The sequence below is a fragment of the Rhamphochromis sp. 'chilingali' genome (assembly GCF_963969265.1).
Source record: "Rhamphochromis sp. 'chilingali' genome assembly, chromosome: 12".
Classification (NCBI taxonomy): domain Eukaryota; kingdom Metazoa; phylum Chordata; class Actinopteri; order Cichliformes; family Cichlidae; genus Rhamphochromis; species Rhamphochromis sp. 'chilingali'.
In genome coordinates this window covers 17,304,206-17,309,672 of record NC_137939.1, presented here as the reverse complement: position 1 = coordinate 17,309,672, position 5,467 = coordinate 17,304,206, and the positions used below count along the sequence as shown (strand labels likewise).

General features: G+C 35.3%; 1 long non-coding RNA gene across 2 annotated transcripts; it reads left to right on the top strand.

Moving 5' to 3' along the window:
* Positions 1-694: 694 nt before the first annotated feature.
* On the top strand, positions 695-4,462 carry LOC308407815. 2 transcript variants are annotated; one of them, XR_013973728.1, is made up of 5 exons: positions 695-795; positions 1,493-1,558; positions 1,903-2,058; positions 2,511-2,603; positions 2,901-4,462. It is a non-coding gene; the product is annotated as an uncharacterized lncRNA (long non-coding RNA). The 2 variants fall into 2 exon arrangements; XR_013973729.1 differs by lacking the exon at positions 695-795 and adding an exon at positions 802-951.
* Positions 4,463-5,467: the final 1,005 nt, after the last annotated feature.

The following is a 5,467-nucleotide window of genomic DNA, read 5'->3' as shown; positions in this document are numbered from 1 at the left end:
ATAACTTCTTACCTGAAGTTCAGTTCACACTTGGACCGGCGGCCGCCTCGGGTCTCTTTTCCTTCTGCGTCCCCTTTCCCTCCTCCACCTGCTGGCCTCCACCACTTGCTAATGTTACTGAATCTCTGGAAGCTCCGCGATGCCACCACACGAAGTAACGAGTAACGAGCCTATCTAAATCCCAGTAACGAGTAACGCGTTCCTGATTTTGGAATAATAACTAGTTACCGTGCTCGTTACCACAATAATAACGTAGTTACTGTAACGCGTTACTTAATAACGCGTTAGTCCCAACACTGGTGTTTAGCGAGTTTGTTACATTACTAGCACAAGCTAGCTGTTTGCCCTTTGTTTAGCCTGCTAGCATGAAACATACCAGCATGTGGTGTTAGCTGTATCTCTTGAAATGCTACGCGGGTGTAGTGTTGATATTGAGATTGTGCACTCAAAAAAATGAATGAGGTGGATTGTTCAGTGTATATTAATTATTTATTTTCATTTTACTTAAAATATATGTTTTTGTTAAGTTAACATGTTTTTCTAATCAAGTCTACGTAATTGTGTCTATTATTCAACGTACATAATACTAATGTGTTACTTGATCGCATAACATTTAAGTTAAGTCAATTAGGATCGATATACCTTGTATATCCACAAGGTGGCAGTAATGCAAAAACAGTTGTAATGAAACCGCGCAGAACAAGAAGGTTTCACGGCTTGTGCCTGCTCATGCACAAGACTTCAAATTTAACTGAAAAAGGCTGTTTTGGCGCCAAGCTACTGTTTCTTTGAGAGGTAAGACCACTTTTTTCTTTGACTATGTTGTGTAGTATCTATATGTCCAGCATGGTTATATTTTGCGTTTGTCTTACAAGACATGTTATATCGTTTGCGTGTGCTTGTTTTACATTAGTTTTACTGGGTCCTGGACATGCTTATTTTGTGGACTGTGTAAGAAACATTTTTATTGTTTTTTGTTTTATTAAGGGATTAGCTACAGGGGTTCATGGGGTTATTCTTTCAAGGGGTTATTTTTCCATTTGCTTTCTTGGGATTCCTTTTCTGTAATCCGAGAGTCGGAAATATCGAATAGGATAGCAAGGATAGCATAAAGTGACATTTAAAATCCAAAAAGTCAAGGGCGAAAGCCACTGTGACACCATTGTTCTGCTCTATCAGTAATCTGTATTATGTAAAAATGGTCTGTAAATACAGCATGTTTCCTAGCGGAGTTATACATATCAATGTAGTTATAAATTACAGTTTGTGAAAGTACACACTTACTTTTTTTAATAAAATTATTCAAGACATATGAGTGGACAGACAATGGAGGTCGACAGACCTGGTGATAATTGCTTCTATAGAAAGTTAGCACATGGCAGTGTCAATCTCTTGCTTTTCTTCTGAGTAGTATTTTATTTAGTTGTAATTCAAACAATAATTTGCTTCTTGAAATTAAGGAATTAATTTTTTTTTTCTTTATAAATCTCAGATCCTGCCTTTACCTGCTCCCTCCTATACTGATGTGGTGTATGTGGTATTGCTGAGCTTGTATGTGGTATGTGAACTGTTATACTTTTAAAAACAAAACTGTTTTATAAGTTAAGTTTTCTTTTGTGACCCATCCCATGCCCCTGTTATTTCTTCTCCACATCTGAACCATGGTTGCAGTTCAAGGGCCTGAGGCATGAAATTCTTTTCAGATCAGCTGTGATCAATATTTTTTGGAACTTGATAAATAACAATAAAAGCTGTAATGGCTCCATTAGCATTTTGTGTAAATGTTTGTGTTAAAATTATAGCTTTAATGAGGTCTTACTACATTAGTTTTAGTTTGTATATGTGTACATATAGTATGTATATTTACAGTACAGTATGTTGTGTTTGTTGACATATTTTCAGGTGGAAGCAGAATATGTGAGGATTACTACTGCTGCACATGTTCCAAGGCTTTTTACACAACTTGACCAATACACTGACCAGCTCATAAAAGTCTTCAAGAAAAAAGGAGGCGTTGCAGGGAAGAAAATTAGACAAACTTTGGCCCCAGCCACACAGGTGCGTTATTCTGTTGGTAGCAAAATATTATGGCTAATAAGATCATTTTCAAATTTAAACAGCTAGTGTATGGTAGCTGCACAGTGCACTTACATTTATATTAAGCAAGACAAAGTTTGGTACTCAAAACGTTGGAAAATTTAAATTACCTAAACATATGTAAAATCTGATCCCTTGATTTAGGTTAAACCAGAAGTGAATGTTTTTATGTTATGTTTTGAATGCAAAAAAGATGATGTATTAGTTTGTCTTTACCTCCATTATGGACATATATAATGTGGTGGAAACCCTGCCCAACAGGTTAACTATTCATGTCCATGTGATGATTAGTTGGTCTTGTGTACATGTCTATCTGTGCAGTGGATATGTCATTCATTTTGCGTATAATGTGAGTTTCTGTCATCCTAAAGTATATCTGTTTTCTCTTCCTGTATCTCTGCCACTCTCTACAGAAGGAAACCATTGAAAAGGGGAGGGAGTGTGTCCTCAGGGCACTACCTTTTTACCTGAATGAAGACCCAAGCATCCTCTTCAAAGAATAATTGGTTGGTAATTTTAGTTTAGTTTTTTATCTGTATTAAACCAAATTTTGAATAACTAATGTTGTTGCATGTTGTAATGTTGTTGTTGTTGTAATTTGCATGGAACCTGTTTAAATGTTTTGGGAAATCTTCTTGTATACCCAAACTATTTATATTTATCGTTGAATCTGTAGTCTAAAATAGTGGCACACTGGGGTGCATGTTCCTAATATTGTGTTTACGTCATTAAAGGGTAGCTTTGGCCCTTTTTCTTTCTTTTTTTAAAACTGGATGCCATTTTTCTATGTTTTTGTGTCTAAGCTACAGCTGTTCAGAGGGAGCTGGAACAAATTACCCTTGCTATCTTTACCATCGACAGAGCTGATGCCAGCACTCCTCCAGCCGATGTGGGTATAACCATCTAGTGTGTCCTGCATGACCTGGAAGACCTGGCCTCTGCATGTGCACTCTTAATGGGTGGGATATATGCACTGAATCTCAGTTAACCTCAAGACTGAAAGCTAAGAGACAATCAAAAGCATTGAGATTTAAAGGATTTAATTGAGAGATGATACTGCACCAGAAATGTTGAAGGGTGGTGTGTATATTAGCGTTCAAGGCATATTGTTATGAGGTGGAAATATGTTCATATTCAGTTTGTGTTACATTGTGTGCATTGTAAAGGTAATTGCAATACATACTAAAAATAAGGGTAAGTTAGGAGGTTGATCTGATATCCTCGTGTTGGTGTTGTTCCCAGATCATCATACTAAATGTTGTTCCAGGATCAACATTGCAAGTGACCAATCAGAATGTTGTGACGTCATACTTTTGCGACTTCGGGAAAAACCGGCGTAAAACAAAAAACTGTACTTAAGCTGCGTGAAACCGCCTCTGTCCGCCGATCAACTGACCCTAACCCTAACCGTAACCCTTTAATAAACAGTAAGCAGAATTGATATTGTCCTTGCAACATTGGAATTTCATAAATGCACGAATGGCTTGGAATAGAATAACGTCACAACAATGTGATTGGTCACTTGCAATGTTGAACCTGGAACAACATTTTCATGATGGTCTGGGAACAACACCAACACGAGGATATCAGATCATCCAAGTTGGGAATGCAGGATGAATGTATATTTTGTGGACTTTTAAAGACGAACAATTGTTTCCATGTTAAAATGTTTACATCTGAAGTTTTTTGCCCAAACACTGGTAAAATAAATGTTGACAGTGGCGAGTGTTAAATGGTTACTGCTGTGCTGTTGCAAAAAAACTGAACGCTGATAAGCTGTTTTATTGTTAGACCATAATGTTGGCATGTTTTGTTAAAGTTTTATTTGGGATGGTGATGTAATTTTCTTTGATTGCTAATATCAGTGGACTATTTATTATTATTATTATTATTATTATTATTATTATTATTATTATTATTATTGTTGTTGTTGTTGTTGTTGTTGTTGTTGTTGTTACATTTTTTTTTTTTAAATTGTGGCTGTTGAGGTGGACACTTCACTTTGCATTGTTAAAGGAAAGCACTTCATTGGCATTGTGTTACTGGACTGACCCTAAGCAATCATTGCAAATAGCAACTTTGCTATCCATTTTAGACACTAAAAGAAAAAAACACTCACAGACCTTACTAGCATCACATGTGCATAACTCAAGTGTCATCTTATCAATGTGTTATGTGATCTTCAATGCGTTTTTTTTCTCTTCTATTTCTGGTAGATACAGACATTTAATTTAAAGTCTTGATGTTGCATCTGTCTACATACTGTTAATTACTAACCCTAATGAGCTGTTGTGTTTTATTTTGGACTGGGTTTACACAAATGCTCACTGAATGTGTTGGCAATAAAATAAATTTTAAAAAATAAGTTGGATGTACTTAATTCATTTGTGTGGAACCTGTTGACAAAATAGATTTATGTAAAACTAATTAATAAAGCACAAGGTGGCTGAAAATATAATATTTGAATTAATCTAACTTAAATTTAACATTTTACTGCCACAAATAAGAAATGTGTTGAAGTAACTAATCTAAACTATCTAACCTGAAAATATATCATCTATGTTCATACAACATAACTTGATTTAGTTAGTCTTAAATATGTCTTGTTAATCTTAAGTAGTTTTTTTAAATTAGATGAACTAAAGATTTTTGCTTTAAACTAACATAATTCAATTTTGTGGAACCTGTTGACAAAATAATTTTAATTAAAGTCAACGTTTCATTTTTTTGAGTGTGTAGTGACTGTTTACATAAGTCAACAATATTTAATGTAATCTTTGTGTATTTGTATGGAGAGTGAATACACTGTATTCTGTTTCTGTTATTACAGTTTTACAAAAAGAAAAATAAGGATCAGTAAAACTCTGAAGAATGCCACATGGTCTCCTGAGTGTTTACTGAAGCCATTTAATGTTTAGCTCTCTGCATAAGCCGGACATTCAGCTGAGGGCAGAAGAGACATGTTCTAATGGTTTTAAACATGACCCATAACAATATGGCTGTTGAAACAATTGAACCCTTATATCGTCACAGCAAATCAATACAAAATTGTTCAGAGAGATCACATGGAAACATTTCTACTAGTTCTATTTCTTGGGAACTGGTTACCTCAATAATGACAATGCTCTGATCCAAAGTACATAAGGGTTCACTGACTACTCTGATCTAGGTGAAAATGATGTGAATCATATAGTGTGGCCTCCGCAGTCACCAGATCTCAATACAATAGAATACTCATCTAATTAACTTACTCTGACCTAATACTGATTTCTATTGCTGATCTTCAGAGGAAAGTCGTTGGAGAAGAGAATGGCCATGCCTTGGCCACACTGTACTTGTCTATGTGAATTAGATATATGCTAAAAATTCT